We start from the raw sequence: 20,460 nt of genomic DNA, 5'->3' as shown, positions 1-20,460 counted from the left end.
CTCTACTCATCACTCATCAGACCAATGATCGAGTACAATGCCCCATTCGGAATGTATCTGACCCGACACTTGCAGCAGCTGGAGAGGCCACAAAAGTTCCTCACCAAAAGGATAAAGGGTCTCAAAAATCTGTCCTATGCTGCCCGACTGAAAGAACTCCAGCTCTATTCAGTCGCTTACATTTTGCTCAGAGGTGACCTTTGCCTAACATACAAGGCCATGTCAAACCCAGATTTGATGAATATGCTTCACCTCAAAAAATCTAGATACATCAGAGCCACAAGGGCAGGAGACTTAAACCTCGACACGGCTATTAATAGGACGTGCTGGAGGGATAGATTCATCACCCAAAGACTCCCTATGCTGTGGAACAAAATCCCGGTATATGTGAGGCAGAGCACCTCGCTGGCCTTGTTCAAGAGAAATCTTGACCAATGGATGGGAGATCGCAGATATACCCCAGGGATTACCTCAGTGTCACTGCTCGACAGAGGCACAGCAAAATAATGGGTATAGTTCCCCATACTAAAGGGGTGGCGTAAGCCACAAAACGATGGGCTAGGCTTGTAAATGCCCCCGGGCAGATAGCCTAGTATGAACCTATGAACCTATAATGACCCCTTCACTCAGGAAATCACACAATTGCCTTCAAAAATCAGCCAGTCGTGCATACCATCTTATTACGTGTTAACACTACACACAGCTGTATGAAAACCATGGCACATTGATGAAATTGTCTGCTAGCAGGTATCATCCAATAATAACCTCCCACAGTGTGCTGCAGTTTGCAACTCTGAACCATTGTAGAAAGTGGTTAAGAAAGAGTCCTGTATCAATGGATTTATTTCCAATAAATGCCAAACTACAAAAGCATAAGAAACGAGGAGTGAATCAAATTCATAACTGCCAAAGGATTGATAAACTGCACACTGATCACTCCAGAATACTAGGCTAATCCCACATACATGGTCCAGCAAATAATATAATTCACCCAAAGCATGGGCTTGTCAAGATCATGGTCGGAAAGACAAAACAAAAGTTAATCATGTACTCATGGTGAAGTCACAGGAAAAAATAAAAACCGCAAACTGTTAAACCCAAGTGCATTAGGACTGTTTTTGTTCTGAAAAAAGAACTTCACCATGAAATCACAATGTTTTCCCAAACCACCTATTGGACGACTGCTAGAGAACTGGAGAGTTAATAAACTGATGCACCTTTCCACTTGCTAGTCATGTCAGGAATTAACTAATCATAGTAGTACCTGTCAATAACTAGAAAAAAAAAAAAAACATTCAGACGAGTGTCAAAAATGTAGAAAACAAAATGTAGAACAAAAATTAAAACACAGAATAGAATGACCTGGAGCAAATATAACTGACTCTATCAGCTATAGCAAGTTTACCTCGGCCACATGACAAATGTAGCCTGCTCCTCGAATAGCAGAGACCCTTCTCTCCACTCAGTAAACTACTTGACAAGTAGTGCCAGGCAAATGTTCTTTAAAATATAAACATGTGCATACACAGCGAATCCTCAGCTATGAAGCATAAGCCTCAATCAAAAAAAATATATATATAAAACTGTGATCATGTATTTACTGTACATGTGCAATAACATTCCTCGGTCCAGCCCTCCAATGCAAGCATGGGTTTGACATGATCTGCCAAAGGAGGACAGGCATAGGCTGGTAATGGCCATATGCAAGCCGGGAATGCCAGCAATTCATAGTTCTCATCCTTCCATCTCCAAAGTGAGGAACACTAGCCCTCAGAATGTGGTACAAATGTTCCGAATGTGGAGCACATACTAATAGCTTAATAACAACTTCTACCATGCCAACATATGGTTAAAATATGCAGGATTTACTTATAAAGAAAATATTTTTAATGAATCTATATAAATAAATTCTATTTAGCATGGATTTGAATTAAAAAAAATTCATAACACTGAATATGACAGTCTTTCAATGTGGAACTTCAAGGCACTTTGAGGAACATGATCTTTTTAAGACCCCAAATGAGGTACGTTCCTCATCATGAGGGACACTTGTGAGGTATGAAGTAATTGCTTTTTATATTGTCTTTTTTTTTACATTTACATAGTATTAGCTGTCCATGGAGGGGCGCTTTCTCAATCCACAAAGAAAAAATAATTTTATTCAAGGCACACTATGTCATTCAAACAAAACAATCCATACTTCCAACAATGTAATACTGCACTTGTAAAACTAATAATTATGCAGTGTGTTACAAATAAATCTGCAAAGAAGTTCCCAAAATATATTGATTATTTTTTTCCTTACAACAGACGTCCATATACATAATCTAACACTTTTAATGTATACTAATGTCAGAATCAATGGAGTGTGGACAAGGTTTCATTAATACATGGCTATTAGCTGTTTTTTGCAGTAAAAAAAAGTTAATGGCAATAGCAGTTAATAAGCGCTTGGTTTCACTAATAAATGGCTATTAACTGTTCCTGCCAGTGAAACTTCCCGTTTTAGAATGATCGTTGATTCCGGTTAGCATAGCAACAATACACAATGAACGATCATCCTAAAACAAGAAGTTTTAATGGCAAAAGCAGTTAATAAGCACTTGGTTTCATTAATAAATGGCTATTAACTGTTCCTGCCAGTGAAACTTCGTGTTTTAGAAGGATCGTTGATTCCGGTAACCATAGCAACAGTACACAATGAACGATCGTTCTAAAACAAGAAGTTGTAATGGCAAAAGCAGTTAGTAAGCAACTAGTTTACAACACAATATACCTGGTATTACAGCATTACATTTATCTATTGTACCAAAATATAAGTATTGGTAGCAGAAGGCAGTAAATGAAAGAGCCGGTGTTGAGCAGAGGTGATTCTGCTGACCAACAAGCTTCTCTGAGGCTTGTGTAAAGTTCGGACAAAATTGGAACTTTTAGCTGGCAGAGGGATATGGTTGGAATTAAATAAATCAAAAAATGGACACAATATATTCAATTTTAACCCCAGCACACAACAACAACAACAGCAACAGCTCCGAAGTATTAACAGTCAAGACAGATAATAATTTGCGGCAGCTACACAGAAAGGATAGCTACAAACTTCTTTTACCAAGAAACAAACATTCACAATGCATCGTATTTAAAGTGCATTTTCTCATGTTACTCTGACAACCTTAGTCCCCAGATGAAAATACCCGTAATACAAAAATAAGCATTCACTGAAGGGGAAAGTTAGACACACAAATGCATGTGAGCAATTACGGACTACAGTGAGCAATTACGGACTACAGATTAAGAATCTTCACCCATTTTCCTAAAAGCAGACGTAATTCTTTAAAAAGCACATAGATGAACAGTTGGCAAGCAGATAAAAAGGATTTCCAAAAATAAAACCTAAAGAATGCAAATAGATGAACCGGAGAAATGTAGGTAGTAGAGAAACGGCTAAAAATATCGGCACTTGCAATCTTGCAGAAAGTATGTTAAAATTTACACATACACAGCATAGCAACTTCAGCCGAGTCTCGGTGAGCCCTTCCATTGAGAAAAATAAAGAACTTGAGCAGCCAAAATGAATTTACCTGAAAAATGAAGATTCCAAAGATTATGCAGCAAGGAGGTAATTGTAGGTAATTGTCCAATAGCAGCGATGTAGGAACACAAAGCCAAAGCGGAGTTGTGACTAGACTGCAAAACACCATTGGAACCGAAGATATACAGGATGTCTGCAAGCAAACTGATACTGTGGGTGGAAATAGAATGACGCAATGAAGTGGGCGTTCCTTTGATGTGCTTTTCGAGCGGACCCGAATTTTAAACGCTGGGATTGTCCCTTTAAGTCTGAAAATGAGTTCACATGCTCAAATGAACAGGAGTAGCTGCATATTGATGGCTAAAGGTGTATGGGCAAGTCGGGTCATTACTACACTGCAAAATTGGTATGTAATGGTGGGGATATTTGGAAGGCATGAGCAAACACACCAATATATTACAGCCATAGCACCAATTGCACTGGAGGCTGGCAAATAGAATTAGTAAGGGATTTTGTCTGTGCACAAATATTTCAACAGTGATTCTTTGCAGTGGCATCCATTATCTGATTCAAGGTAAATTAACCTTGATGTCCTTTATTTAAAAAAAAATAAAATAAAAAATTACTTTGTGATAAGTGACTTCTGGACACAAGAAAAAAGGGGAAAATATAGCAATGTCGTTTGTATGTACAAAGAGAAGTCCAGGGACACTGCAAACGTTTTTTTTGCAAACCAACCAGTGGAGTAAAAATATATGTAGGCAAACAGTGCATACCAACACACTTTGCACATGTAAATCTCAAATTTTAACAAGGTGGAAGCATGAAGTGATACCTTAACATTTAAATTAATAAAGATATAAACTGGTTCATAGTATAAATGTTTTATTCTTTAGCTCCTTGGTGCAAGACCTTACAGGAGTTGCTACATAAACTGGATGTGAATGCAGTCAAGTAAGGCCATGGCTATAGTGCAACAAATAAAAATGTCCCCTCTAACAAAGGAAATGTGAGAGCAAAGATTAAATTACACGAGTCAAGCACCCTGGAATTACAAGGTCAAATTACCCTCAGGACTTTGACAGCTAGGGAAGCTAAGTGTTACGGGGGAGGGGAGAAGTAAATGGACTGGAATTCATTGTCTCACAAATTAGTGTCATTTAAACTAAATTAGAAAAAAAGGCAGCAGTAAACAGCACATTGAGTGTGTTCTGTGACATTTGCACTGTTTCTGTTTTAAGTAGTCATTCAGCAGCAGGGAATGTTACTTACATTGTTCTATTTTACTCAGTATTTTGTACGCATGCAACATCTATGAAATGACAGGAGCTTTAGGCAAACGGAGGCCTGCATGATGTTCATAGGTTCATAGGTTCATAGGTTAGTACTAGGCTATCAGCCCTAGGGCCTATACAAGCCTAGCCATAACAATTCCCTGAATATTTCTTCCCACATTATTTACTTTCCTGGACCCCTGTCTAGCAGTGTGTAACATTTGTGAGCCAAACAATGATTTCTGGGATACTGAGTGGCAACCTGATTTATCCAAACCACGCCAATATGCTAGCCTCCATGTGGTCAGAGTCTGGAATTACATATAAAAATATTTAAAATCCTGTAAATAATCCCAGAGTGCTGTTAAAGTGTAGGAAACATCATGCCATGATGTTTTAAACATGTTTTTTAAGTCTGTGGGTGCAGTACTCCTTTAAGATTTTTACTAACTCAACACTATAAATATTACAAGTAGTGACGAAATATATATTTTATCACTAGTATTTCCTGTGCGACTCCTATATCTATTCACAGACTTCATAGTATCTGGAACATTAACCACACTACTGGTATCCCTTCTCAAGCACAACAGTTTATTCAAAGAATTACTCATTAATTCATTACTATATCCCCTTTGTTTAAAGGCTATATGCAAAATCTCTTCCTTGAGAGACTGAATGTTATTACACAGCCTATTTATTCAGAGTAACTCATTATAAGGCAAAGCCATTAAAATATGAGGGGGGGGGGGGGGGGCAGCTGTTACTATGCAAAAAAAAAAAAAAAGAGTGCCATCATCAAATTTTATATGAATCTCGGTAATAATCATAATATCAACAATATTTAGTTCCAAATAAAAAATAAACAACAGAAATGCCTTTTTGCACTCTATCAAATTGTAAGACAATAGAGTTTTCCTGAAGAGAAGCTACAAGAGAGTCCACTAGCCATGCCCCAGCCTTACATAAAAAAATTAAATCATCAATAAATCTATTATAAAGAACAACATACTTATTAAAAAACTCTAACTTATAAACTCTAACTCAAATAAACCCATTATCAAATTAGAATATATGGATGCACCCATTGCTGTACCTTGCATCTGTTGAGAGATGCAGTTGTTATATTCAAACAGTTGGTGGGTTAAACTAAAATATAACAATTCTATAACAAAAGTACTAACCAGGCTAGTGCCTAGGAAAAACCTAAGAGCTTGAAGTCGCACCTGATGTGTAATAGTCGTATAAAGGCTCTTGACATCAAGAACCAGCCAGAAAAAAACCTTATTGACAATTGATGGGCTCAATATTTTAAGAATCTCTTATATAAGAGTCTAAACCAGCAACATACCTAAGCAAATAAGTGTGAAGAAATAGATCCATATTGTGTGAAACGTAATTCTCAGCTGCCACAACCGGCCTTCCAGGAGGGGGAAAAACTTCCTTGTGGATTTGTGGTAGGCAGTAAAATTTTGCCAAACAACTGCCTTCCAGTTTAAATTTAACTTCCACATCTTGCTTGGAAAAGTAGCCAAGTCTGGAACCCTTATGTGACAAGTCTTTAAAGCTGTCTATAGCTGCATAATATTCATGATCACTAGCCACACGATATACATTACTGTCAGAAAGATGATCCATACACGTTAAAATATTGCATATAATGCAACACAACTATTTCTTGACCCTTGTCTGAGGGGTTGATAACAATATCCCTCCTAATTCCATTCAGCCTCAGTCAAATTATAACATACTTCAGCTTTTTCTTTTTTAAAAATCTTCAGACTAACCTCTATAGTATAATTTACCATAGATGAAAATTCTTGGATGGTATTATTAACAAAGGGGGGGATGAAATTACTACTATAAGGTACCTTAGAAGTATCTAAAAGACAGTAAGCATTAATGTCATCACATGAATCCAGTGATGAATTACATGAGAAAAAAATGACATTCCCCATCCTCTCCATCTGTGTCAAATCTTACTATTTTGAAAATAATCTAACAAATGTAATTTCCTAGACAACTTAAACATTTCAATTTTACAGACATTTAATTGTGGCAAAGACATGGGAATCAATTTTAACCCACGTAACACTGATAATTCTGTACAAGACAAAGAGCTACCTGTAAGGTTTATAATCAGGTTGTCACCATTGGTAACACTGGTTGATTTTACTATGTTACAAACATTAATATAGTCAGTATCTTCTTTTCTTACTGTTAGGGTGCCGTCCCTCCTTGTTGTTCTGAAAATATCCTCATTTTTGATTATTATTGTTGGTTCCTGGTCTGTTATAACTCCGAAAGTTCTCCTGCATATAATTGGGCTGTTGGAGCTGTGGAAGGGAAGGAAAAGCCCTAGTTTCGTTGTCAGATTCCCCAGCACTACTGTTCACTTCAGAAGAGGCAAAAGAAACATTTACTTGCCGTTTCCGCTTAGCATAAGTGGCTCCAGAGCCCCCATATGTGTTTTGTTTAACTGTCTTCTTGAAAATGTTCCCCAAGCTATAATCTTGGAGGTCCCTTTCTAATTTGTGAATCTTCCTTTTAATGATGTCACCAGAATTCTCCTCAAGTGAAGCATTCACTGAGCATAGCAACTGCTCAAAACGAGCGGTACCAATTTGCGCAGAGAGGGTAGAACAAGAGACAGAAATTTCTTCCCTTACTTTTCGTTGTTTAAGAACACCTCTTTCAAGTAAAAGTTGGATCCAACAAACACAAATCACAGACCCCTGGGTGTAATATCAAGAACTAAGTATCTCTTAAGCCCCAAAATGTAATAACAAATCACATTTTCTTTGTTAAGCAGCCTCTCAAGGGAATCAATATTACTACGAACCTCAGTGGAAAAATTATTACCAGCCGTAAGTCCACCAACATTTTGAAAAGGATTTCTGGATCTACCTTCCTCCAAAAATCTTTCCCAGGACACAGGAGGCTCTTCACTCCATTCCAGCACTGCACCTGATTGTAAATCATTCCTTCATCTGCTTAACATGTGGTCAGTCACTACAACTGTTGTACTTAAGTGCACTGAAAATGTCTATCAAAGACAGATAATGGGAAGTAGCTGGATTTACATTTACATTAGAGCTGTTGTGTGACTGTAAGTGCCGTACTTGATAATATGTCAAATTCTGGACAGATACACTCCTACACTTATCAGTCTTAGTATGTGACATCTTCACAGATGCATTTCTCATTCATACTTTGCATATCATCTCCTCACATTTGTCTAGTCTGCAAATCAACATTGCTAATGGCATTTTCTTCATAGGACGTTACTAGGCTAATGGCCCTGGAACCCTTAAAAGCCTAGCCAAGTTAAACCTTTGTACCCAAGAATGCCTGTTTATACCAGACACCAGATATCAGCACACATTGCCCCTGTCCAAGAGGGACACAGGTGGATCTCCTGGGGCGAACTTTCAGATACCCATCCAGTCGTCCAAATTGCACTTAAATAGGGTCAACGAGGGGCTCTGTTTCACATGAGTTGGAAGTCTGTTCGAAAGATGAGGCAACTTCTGGGAGACAAATCTATCCCTCCAGCAAGTTCTGCTGATGTCGTACCAGGTTAAGATCCCTAGAGCGATTGATGCATGTGCCATATGACTTGCTACTGTGCAGCATTTCCGTTAAGGCAGGGTCAGAGATTGCCTTGTATGCAAGGCACAGGTTGCCTCTGAGCAGTCTGTACAACACAGAGTATAGTGACAGTGATTTCAGTTTGTACACATATGGCAGGTGTTGGAGGCCCTGAATTTTCTTTGTAAGTAACCTGTGTGGTCTCTCCAACTGTTGTAGGTGCTTGGAAAGGTACATATGAAAGGGAGCATTGTACTCAATTAACGGCATGATGAGGGAAGAGTACAGGAGGATTATAACCTCTTTTTTTCTGGAGCCAATGCCCTTACTTATGAGATGAGCAATACAAAATGCCCTTCTCACTACTGTGGAGACATAGTGATCAAAGGTGAGGTTGCTGTCAACCTGTGTGCCCAGATCTCTCACCACTGAATGCATGTTTAGAGTGTTGCTATTTATGTGGTAGTTTGCAGGAACATCACCCTTGCCGAAGGGGATGTTAATGCTTTTTTTTTGCATTTAGTTTAAGACCATGACTTTAACACTAATCATTTGTCTAAGTCACTCTTGCAGGGTGTTGACATTGTTTGGGGACTTAATGTCTACTCCCACTTTGCAGTCATTAGCAAATGTTTGTCAGCCACAGACCTTTAGTTTTTGCATGAACTTCGGAGAAGTAGATCCCGGAGAAGTAGATTCCGAACAGTAGGGCTCCCAGAACTGATCCCTGTGAGATACTGCTGCTTTTGGGTCTGCTAGAGGAGATGGAGTCCCCTATTTTAACTGAATGAGTTCTACCAGTGAGTCGGTTTGCAGCCTACCTGATAATATATGGGTTGATACCCAACGGCGTGCGTTTATCAATGATGCCTGAATGGGGGATTGTTTCGAAGGCCTTGGCCAAGTCCAAGTAGGCTGTATTCACAGACTTACCTTCGTCTAGGGCTTTGGTGACTGTCTTGAAGAAGTCTACCAAGTTTAACAGACATAATCTCCCTTTGACAAAACCAAACTAGGTGGAGTCAAGCATTTGGAAATTTCCTATAGCTTTACTGATAAGGTCCATGATGATTCGCTCCATGGCTTTGCAGATAAGGCAGGTCAAGCTAATGGGTCTATAGTTCCTGGAGTCCATGGATGCACCCTCTTCTGTGCAAAGGGATGATGGTAGCTGTTTTCCATTTCTCTAGGACAAAGTAATTGCTTAGGCTGTGATTGAAAAGAGTACACAGTGGTGTTGATAATTCCTGTTTTAACCCATGTAGAACACAGACTGGGGTGTTATCCTGTCCTGTAGAGGTTGTATTTTTAGCCTTGGAGAGGGTATTTAAGACCTGCTCCTTTGAGATGCTAGGTGGTGAACAGGTAGTAGGGATGCTTAGGGGTATGTGAGGCAGGAACAGGGGATTGAAATATGAAATAATACATATTTATTGGTATTTATACACCAAACTAATGTATTAATAAGAAATGAGTATTTCCTGTCACAATTTCTTTGATGATTTTACTTGTATTTAATTTTTATAACATTTATATAAGTTGGAAACAAAATTATGAAATGTTAAGATCATGAATTCCTATGAACCTCTACAACTTTGTATTAACATTCAAGTGTAAATTACCAAAGGTTTGGTTCAGCATTACCTCAATGTTAACTAGTGTCAATTAATGGCCAGCATATTAGAAGTCAAGATTAATTAAGTGTGTTTTACTTAGATGTATTTAAACTGAAGATTTGTATGTGTAACAGATTCTGATGAAGTCTCCATATGGGAGATGAAAGCGCTTAATCTGTTTTTTTTGTCAAATAATCTGTTTTTTTTTGTCAAATAAATTGGTGCCTTGAAACGTTTTACCTAGTGGTCTGTTGGACTTGGACCTTGAATTTATTGAAACTGAGTTTCCACGTTTTATTAAGAGGAAAACCTTTATTGTTACTGGAGAACAGCGCCTATAACTGCATTTTTTTCTGTTTGGAAGTTGTGTGCTTTTCGGTTACTAGTGGCTGTAATTGGCGCTTTTCTGGTATCGAGGATTCCTGGCAGTATGGAGAGTAGTGGTTTACTCAACGAACTAATCAAATTAATTCAAAGTTACTCACAGGGGAGTAACAATGGGACTGAAGTTTAAATGAGATTCCCTGTGCGCAGAGCTCACCTAGAGGAACAGGGGAACGCAATCACGATACACCGATAGGTGAGAATGATCCAGGAAACACAGGGAACACTAACAACGAACACTTCCGGTACAACCATGAGCGTCGTGAGGGAGCGTACGCTTGTAGAGGTAATGGAGGAACCACCAGGCAGAGGGAGAGCGTTGAACGAGAATATCCCAGTGTGGATCTTTACAAATGGCTTGACAATTCCTTTGGAACATTTAAATCGAGGGAAGAACAGACGCGAACCCACAATGGTGGATACAAGGGCAAATGTAAGACTCTGAAACAGTATTTAACAAAATTTAAAAGTTTAGCATTGGACAATTGGTATTTAAAGAAATGTATAGATAACAAGATAGTACCAAAGGGACTTAGAATCAACAAGTTCCCTAACAATACAGTACTGGATTCTGAATTTTTTAAAACTATTGTGAATATTTTAAATGATTGTGGGCTGGCCATTCTTAGAGCAATGATAAAAAACAATGAAGAAGTTATGTTTGAATGTAAAAGCAATATTGATAAATTGAATGAGGAAATTAATGCTGACCTTTTATTTTCTGTTGATGAATACAAGAATATGTATTTTAAAACTATGTATGATGTGGACAATGTGATTTCAAAGAATCATGTTAGGAAGACAAGAAAATTGGATAGGGACTTGAATGAATACAGGGAGGGGAAAGCATATTTTTGTGACAACAGGAATTTTAGAAGGAATTTCCAAAATAAGGAAGGAGGTTACAACAGGGGAACAGAAATGGGGTTTGGTGAACACCAAGGCCATTATGGGGGATACAAACAAACATATAACCAGTATGGAGACAAAACTATTAATAATGGGACCCCTTTAGAAGAGCAGGGACCGAGAAGGTCCGAAAGGATAAGGAATTTAGACCAACAACCATCTTACGCAGTAGCAACGAGGAATTATTATGTACCACCACAGAGGAGGGGGGGGGGTGTCAGGGAGATTCAATAGACAGTAACATTTGTACTACCACGTCTCAAGAACGTGTTAATGTCAACGAGAATTGTATAAACAATATAGAGAGAAATGTTGGGTCTAACGTAGTTATTTTATCTAAAGACAATTTTTTTATTTATAACTACACAGATGTTGAGGTAAAACAAGAACATTTCAATTTGTTTACAAAAGGTTTCACATTTGTCCCAGTTAAAAAACCTGGGATTGATGAAATCCTATTAGATATCAGGCTATTCACTAGGAAGTTGAATTTATTTCACATGTTCAAAGAGAGGAATACTAAATACAAAAAAAATAATCTTAAGAAAGCCAATACTTTTAACCCCCCAATACACCAAGACATATTGAATTTTGAAAGATGTGTCATGGGTACAATAAGGGATGGATACAAGAAACATTTACCCACAGGACACAATTTGACTAAGAATGAAATTTGTACTCTACAACAATTAAGTGACAATGTTAATTTGCGGATAATGAAACCTGATAAAGGTGGAGGGGTAGTGCTGATGGATACATGGGACTATACTAAGAGAATATGTGATATACTGGACAAAGATAGTAGGTATAGCCTAGTATCTAGGAATGAAGTGAATATTTCTTACAGAAAAATAGACATGATTTTAGAAGACACTTTACTGCAAGCTCTAATAGACAATGAATTATACAATTTTCTAAGAGTAACAAAACCAGTTATTCCAGCAATATTTGGTATACCTAAGGTGCACAAGAACAAAGAAAGTCCACCTTTAAGACCAATTGTGTCCTCACAAGGTTCAAAAACACAACCGCTTGCAATTTTTGTGGACGTCAAACTAAAAGAATTTTATAAGAAATTTCCACACATTTTAATAGATTCATGGGATTTCTTATCTAAAATAGGTGGCACCCAGTACAGGGATGGTATTGTTTTTTTGACAATTGATGTGAGAGATTTATTTTCGGTCATTCCACACCAAATTGGGCTGGAATGGTTTGAAAATATGATAGTGGAGATGAAAATTCTTACAGCTGATGATTTTAAGCTAGTTATGGAAAATATGGAACTTGTTTTGAAGTATAACTACATTTATTTTCAAGGAGATTTATACCACCAAACAGATGGGGTTGCCATGGGATCTGCCTGTGCCCCATTTACGCAAACATTATAATGTTATTCTGGGAAAAACATTTTGTCTTTAGTTCTACTTTTTACAAACATATTGTAGGCTATTATAGATTCTTGGACGATATATTTATTTTGTGGGACGGACCCGAAGATGAAATTAATTACACACATCTATCAGAGTACGGAATTTCTCGAGTTTACTTATGATTCAGACTCAGAAGAAATACATTATTTGGATGTTAAATTGACAAAAGATAGAATAAACAAAAAATTCAAATCTAGAATTTTTCGGAAGGAATGTTACTCGAATTCTTTTTTACATTTTAAGAGTGACCATCCCTACCACTCAAAGATAAATATAATAAAAGGACAAATGATTAGAGTAGCTAGAATGACTTCTGACAAAACAGAACTGATGGAAGAAATGGAAATAATACACAATATGTTCAAGGAAAGGGGATATCCTGACCACATGATTGAATCAAACAAAAAAGTTGTAATAGATAGATTGGATACATTATACAAACCCCTACTAACAAATATAGGTACTACTGGGGTAGAAAATACGTTTAGCACCAGAAAAGATGAGGAAGAGAAACTTCCTTTTTTGGTTTTGACACACTTTAATGGTGTCAGATGGATTAAAAAATGCATCAACGATGCATGGGGAATGTTTAGTAAAATGTCTAATAAGACAGATGTTTTCCAATTACCATTTAGATATGCTTTTAGGAAGAACAGAAATTTGAAAAATATACTTGAGAAAAAGAAAAACATTCCAAGTGGAGCAAGTAGTAAATATGGTACTTTTAGATGTGGTATGTGTGCACAATGTGTTTTTATGGCAGATACTAAAGAATTGGAACTACCAAATATAAATTTGAAATTGATAGGTAGTAAATACTACAGTTGTTACACAAAAGGGGTGGTATATTTGTGTTACTGTAAGAAATGTCTGAAATACTACATAGGGAAAACTGAACGTAATTTAAGGGCACGTATATATGAACACAATAGAGATATTATCAAAATGAATGACAACAACGCCTTATTTAGACATACCCAGATATGTAGAGATGCAGATTTTAAATTTTGGATATTGGAAGAGGTGGTGAAGCAAGAGGGGGGGGGGATTGGGAAACCAAACTGGAATTTAGGGAGATGGTTTGGCAGTTAAGGTTGGACGCATGTGGAAATTATGGATTGAATGACCACATATCCATCAACCCAGCCCTTAAGATTCTCGCTGATGACCCAAAGAGACATCGATAGATGGTTAACTGTTGTAACTTATGTAAATAAATAAATAAATAAAATATTCAGATTCAGTCCTTATGGAGCATGTACATATAATATATTTTATTTTTATTAAGGGTGTAGCTTAAAATATAGTTGTTAACACTGTTTAAGGTACAAGAATAAATGTGGTTTTAACATACAATATTTTTATACTATATATATATTTTACATACGTTATATATATTTTTATATATTTTTTTTTATATTTTTACATATTTATTGGTATTTATACACCAAACTAATGTATTAATAAGAAATGAGTATTTCCTGTCACAATTTCTTTGATGATTTTACTTATATTTAATTTTTATAACATTTATATAAGTTGGAAACAAAATTATGAAATGTTAAGATCATGAATTCCTATGAACCTCTACAACTTTGTATTAACATTCAAGTGTAAATCACCAAAGGTTTGGTTCAGCATTACCTCAATGTTAACTAGTGTCAATTAATGGCCAGCCTATTAGAAGTCAAGATTAATTAAGTGTGTTTTACTTAGATGTATTTAAACTGAAGATTTGTATGTGTAACAGATTCTGATGAAGTCTCCATATGGGAGATGAAAGCGCTTAATCTTTTTTTTTTGTCAAATAATCTGTTTTTTTCTCAAATAAATTGGTGTCTTGAAACGTTTTACCTAGTGGTCTGTTGGACTTGGACCTTGAATTTATTGAAACTGAGTTTCCACGTTTTATTAAGAGGAAAACCTTTATTGTTACTGGAGAACAGCGCCTATAACTGCATAATTCATGTTTTAACCCATGTAGAACACAGACTGGGGTGTTATCTGGTCCCGTAAAGGTTGTATTTTTAGCCTTGGAGAGGGTATTTAAGACCTGCTCCTTTGAGATGCTAGGTGGTGAACAGGTAGTAGGGATGCTTAGGGGTATGTGAGGCAGGGACAGGGGATTGAAATTTTAACTAAACCTATCAGCCAGCAGGTTTGCTATAGCCACAGGTTCTGTGTATGTAGTAGCATTGACTACAAGTTCAGCACAAATCTATGACTTTCCTTTGAGGTTACAGATATAACTACAGAATGCCTTATGGTTGTCCTTAGTTTGGGAAGCTAATTTTGATTTGTACTTATCTTTGGAAGACTTCACAAGTAGTCTTATTTGCTTGTTTAAGTTGAGGAGGGGGTGTTTCTAGTTTTGAGACCTTTCTTTCCTGCTCTTAGACAGCAGTTTCTTTCTCTTATTGTATAGCCTGTTAATGGCAGATGACCACTAAGCAGGGTTGTTCTTTCTTGGAGTTCTTACTTTGGTCCTGTCAGGTATGGCAGAATCAATACAAGTATACAGATGCTTGTATAAAGTATTGATGTATAACCCAGCATAGGTGTCCTTTTCATCTGTGTGTGTGTGTGTGTGTGTGTGTGTGTGTGTGTGTGTGTGTGTGTGAGAGGGGGGGGGGCTATGAAACTATTTATGTTGTTCCTTAAGAGGTTGTAATTGGCCTTGGAAATTTTTTTTTATTCTAGTTACTGCTAAGCAGGGGTCTGGTGTTATAGTTACTTCTAACTAGATTGATTTGTGGTCAGATCTGTCCTGGGGCAGCAGTACACTGGGGGGTCTTGCAATGGTTCCACATGTTGGTGAGCACCAGATCCAGGATATTTGAGCCCCTCGTGGGGGTATCAACCAGCTGATCCTGGGCATTGGAGTTAACGAAATCCAGGAACCTTTGGGCAGGTGAGTTAGAACAGGTATAATTTACCCAATTAATGGAAGGGTAATTAAAGTCACCTAAATCGAGAGTGTTTGGTAGTATCTTGATTGACTCAAGTAGATCCAAATAGGCTGAGTGGGTGTCCTGATTCATTGAGGGGGTCCTATAGCTGGGAATGACTTAGAGAGGTGTCTTAACAACAGTCAATTGCACCTGAAGTAATTTCAGGGAATCATGCTACATTACCAATCTAGAGGTGTATTTATTTTTAATGAATAATGATACACCACCTCCTTTAGTTGTCACTCCTTCGGTTTGTGGTCTGAATACGTGGAAGGAAATATAACTTGGTATTGCTGGGGTGCTTTCCACAGGCTTAAACCAGGGCACTGTGACTGCACAAATGTCAGCATCTTGCAAGGTAAGTGCTGCTTCCAGTGAGTGCAGTTTCAGGTTTAGACTCCTAGCATTTAGCAGCATAACCTAGAGGTTGTTTTTAGAATTTATTTTTATAGTGGGAATTTTGTTCTTCTGACATTACCTAAAAAAAGCAGTATGGGGGTGGCAAGAGGCTTAGCCAGTAACCAAAATCCTAGGGGTGACAGATGAAGACCATCTCTGTCAAAGCTCTCAGGTCAGTTGACCATATCATCCCAGGCTGAAAGGTACCGGATCCCCTTAAAATGACACCAGAAACTTAGCCAATTGTTGAAGTCAGTCATTTTCTGTTTGTATTGTGGCATCATCTTAGGTGAAGGTAATATACTGTTTAAGGCTAGGGACGTACCTGTCTGGGACACATAATCAGAGAGCTCAGTCATATAGTCCAGTGAAGTGCTTCTCAAGTTGTTAACAACAACATGGACTATGGCAGAGTCATAACAGTTGAGAGACTTGAGTGCATGTGTGATGTGGAGGATCCTGGCATTTGAGAGACAGCTGACAGTGCCCTTCTCCTTATCCACCCTGGTGCGAGTGACATCTGTGTGTCTCACAGTAGAGTCACCACTGACTAAGATGTTTGGTTTAGTGTTATGCCTTAGGGGCTTATCTGGTGAGATACTGGTATGTGAAATGTTATGTGTATTATGTTCCGCATGGGATGTAGTGTGTGAAGCGTGCTTGTATTTGGGAGGTCTGTGGTGTTTAGGTAAGTGTCTGGGTAAGACCTCTGCATATGTGGAATTATGTGTTGTTGGTTTGTTTAGTGCAGGAGGTATGAGGTGCATACTGATACCCTTCTTAGTGCCAGATTTACTGGCTGTTGAGTGAGAGAACCTGGATTCTAGGTTTTTAATATAGGTGCATCTCTCACATATTGAATTTATGTGGGCTAGAAGAAGTGGGTTGTCAGCGTACGAGGCAGTTGCTACACTGCCTCAGGATACCCATGTCAATGCAATCCACACTCAGTGCCACATTACTATGATGATAAAATGCACCTTGCAATTGTGATCTGGAGGTTAGCAGAGATCCTCAAATCTTTTAATTGATGAAGAAGTCTATTAATGACTACATGTGAAAGTGATTTACACAGTCTTACTTCAGTAAGCTTTTAATAAGTGCAGGCTGGATGCATAATCTGCGAATAAAATAATGCTAAAGCCAGAGTCCAAGGAACTCTCCAAACAAGATAATAGGTTCATAGGTTCATACTAGGCTATCTGCCCTAGGGCATTTATAAGCCTAGCCAGAGTGTGTTTGACTTTCGCCACACATTTTAAATTAATTTTGCTATGCCCTTTTTCGAGGTTAGTATACTGTGCCTCTGTCTAACAGTGACACAGAAGTGATACCCAGGGTAAACCTATGATCTCCCATCCACTTATCAAGATTCCTCTTGAAGAGAGTCAATGAGGGACTCTGCCTAACCTGGACTGGGATTTTATTCCAGAGTGAAGGGAGCCTCTGGGTTATGAATCTGTCCCTCCAGCATGTCCTATTTATTTCATTGCTGAGGTTCAAGTCTCTTGAGCGCGTAGCTCGATGGGATTTGGATTTTCTGAGGTGCAGCATGTCCATTAATTCCGGGTTGGACATGGCTTTATACGTCAGGCACAGATCGCCTCTGAGCAGGCGGTATGCCACTGAGTAGAGCTGGAGTTTCTTTAACCGGGCAGCATATGGCATCTGTTTGAGCCCTTTGATCCTCTTGGTGAGGTACTTTTGGGGTCTTTCTAGTTGCTGCAGGTGTCTGGTAAGGTACATCCCAAAAGGGGCATTGTACTCAATTATGGGCCTGATGAGGGATGAGTAAAGAGGCACGATGACCTCCCTGATCTAGATGTGAATCCCTTCATGATTAGGTGGGCTATATAAAATGTTTTTTAACCACTTTGGCCATGTGGTTGTCAAATGAGAGATTGCTATCAACTTGGGTCCCCAGGTCCCTAATTACTTCTTCGGTACTTAATGGATTACCACCTATGTGGTAATTTGTGGGCACTTTGTTTTGCCAAAGGGATGACTATACACTTTTTGGCGTTTAGCTTGAGGCCATGGCTCTGGCACCAGTTGTCTGTTTCTATGAGGCCCTTTTGGAGGATGCTTGTGTCGGCTGGAGAGTCGATTATGGCACCCAGTTTGCAGTCATCTGCGAACTTGGTCAGCCACAGTCCTTCTGTGTTGGCCTGTACCTCCGAGAAATATATACCGAACAAGAGAGGTCCCAGGACTGAGCCTTGTGGGACGCCACTTGTAACTGGTTTGGAGTCCAACATGGCGCCAGCAATTCTAACCATGTGGGTTCTGTCCTTGAGCTAGTTTGCAACACATCTAGTGACATAGGGGTTTATATTTAAGCTGGTGAGCTTATCTATAATGCCCGAGTGGGGTATTGTATCGAAGGCTTTTGCGAAGTCCAGGTAGGCTGTGTGGACCACCTTCCCCTCGTCAATGGCCTTGGTGACTGTTTCAAAGAAATCGACCAGGTTTAAGAGGCAGGATCTGCCCTTAACAAAGCCGAACTGGGTAGGATCCAGTGTTTGTAGGTCCACAATATCTTTATTTATGAGGTTCATGATGATCCTTTCCATAGCTTTGCAGACCAAGCTAGTCAGGCTTAAGGGACGATAGTTTCCAGGATCCGTTGAGGCACCACCTTTGTGGAGAGGGACCACTGTTGCTGTACGCCACTCTTTGGGTACATATCCTGTAGTAAGGCTGAGACTGAACAGTAGTTTTATGTTTGGGTTTAGCTCTTCTTGGAGTTCATCTAGGATGCAGCCCGGGACAGCGTCTGGTCCCATTGATGCTGTGTTTTTTGCTTTGGAGAGGGCGGCTGTTACCTGAGCATCTGAGATGTCAGGGGGGCAGCACTCTGCTGGGATAGATATTTGCCCTTTTGGTGGGGAGGGGGGGAGAAGTTTGTGCTGAGCCTGTCAGCTAGGATGTTGGCAATGTCTGTGGGTTCTATGTATTTTTTGTCATTTTGGACTAATTCTGAGCATATCTGGGAATTCCCACCCAGTTTCCTAACATAACTAAAGAAAGCCTTTTGATTATCCTTAGTGTCCTGTGCAATTTTTATGAGTGCCTGTAGTTTTTTGCTAATACTGATCAGAGATGCCTTCCCTTTTTGGGATTATCATGTAGTAGCTTCCTCCTTCTATTGTATAGTTTGTTTATGGCTGGGGTCCACCAGACAGAACATCTGCCTTTGGAGGATTGGGTCTTGGTTTTATTTGGGATTGCATGATCCATGTATTCCTGAAGGTGTTCATAGAATGCGTTTATAAAGGATTCTGCGGTCTGGGCCGTATTTTCCACAGGCTCGGGGGCTTTGAAGGATTCCACCTCGGTTTTGAGGAGTGTGAAATTTGCTTTAGGGAAGTTTTTCACTGTGGTTTTCTGGGCAGGGGGTGGGGTCGGGATGTGAATATCCAGTGAGATTAGTTTATGGTCTGATCTTACCAGTGAGGGATACACTTCTGGTCTGGAGCATAGAGTCCCCATGTTGGTGATGATCAGGTCCAGTATGTTTTCCCCTCTTGTGGGAGTGGTAACAAGTTGTTCCATAGCATTTGAGTTTATAAATTCTAGGAACCTTTGGGCTAGGGTGTTGGAGCTAGAGTAATGCTCCCAGTCTATGTTTGGGTAGTTGAAGTCGCCCAATATAATGGTATTTGGAGAGACCTTCATATTTTCCTGTGTTCTCAGGAAGGCAGAGTGGGGTTCCTGGGTTTGGGAGGGTGGTCTGTAGCAGGCTATAAACTGGAAGGCAGTTTTACCCACTGTTAGTTGCACATGGATAGTCTCTGATGCTTCGTGCTGTGCCACCAACCTGGAGGTGTGGGTATCTTTGACGAATATTGATACTACCCCTCCTTTTGTGGTTCGGTCCAAGTCCTGCTTGTGTGAGGTCAAAACCACTAAATAAATGTCCTTTTTTATACTTTACATCTTGTTTGTGAAGTTCCTTGAACTTTGGCTCTAGCATTATTTTATTTGAAGGTTGGTTTTAGTATAACACTAGACTTGTGTTTTTATTCCAGGATGCACAATCTGGACAACAGGAGGTGCTGTTTTCAAAACTACTTAACATGACTGAAAATGTCCATTGAGTAGCCTGACGATATTCTAAGGACCATAACTTCAACCCTTGGAATATTGGAACTGTAAGCATAAATGAGGGGACATATGTTTTTTTTTTTGTGTGTGTGTCAGAGCATTAACCCTACTCCAGGGTATAGTGATTTTGAAGTTAAAATATGTAGAAATCAGGGATGTAGACAGACAAGCCTTACATCAGGAGATACGGGGGATAATCACATCTGCAAAAAAGAGTTTAAAGGTATGAAAGAGAGTTTCATAATCGTTTGTTTTTGTCAGGATTGC

Source organism: Protopterus annectens, chromosome 1.part1 (assembly GCF_019279795.1).
Source record: "Protopterus annectens isolate FY-2018-M chromosome 1.part1, PAN1.0, whole genome shotgun sequence".
NCBI lineage: Eukaryota > Metazoa > Chordata > Ceratodontiformes > Protopteridae > Protopterus > Protopterus annectens.
The sequence above is the reverse complement of the archived record's forward strand: the minus strand, read 5'-3'. Positions refer to the sequence as shown.